Source organism: Arachis duranensis, chromosome 7, assembly GCF_000817695.3.
Source record: "Arachis duranensis cultivar V14167 chromosome 7, aradu.V14167.gnm2.J7QH, whole genome shotgun sequence".
NCBI classification, from domain to species: domain Eukaryota; kingdom Viridiplantae; phylum Streptophyta; class Magnoliopsida; order Fabales; family Fabaceae; genus Arachis; species Arachis duranensis.
Window position 1 is genome coordinate 29,064,304 of NC_029778.3, and position 258 is coordinate 29,064,561.

Sequence of the window (258 nt, forward strand, 5' to 3'; positions counted from 1 at the left end):
TAGAGGTGTCCAGGGTTCTTAAGCACACTCTTTTTGCCTTGGATCACAACTTTATTTCTTTCTTTTTCTCTCTTTTTTTTTTCGTTTTCCTTTCTTCCCTCTTTTTTTTCGTTTTTCTCTCTCTTTTTTTTGCTTCAAGAATCATTTTTTTATGATTTTTTTAGATCCTCAGTAACATGTCTCCTTTTTCATCATTCTTTCAAGAGCCAACATTCATGAACCACAAATTCAAAAGACATATGCACTGTTCAAGCATAC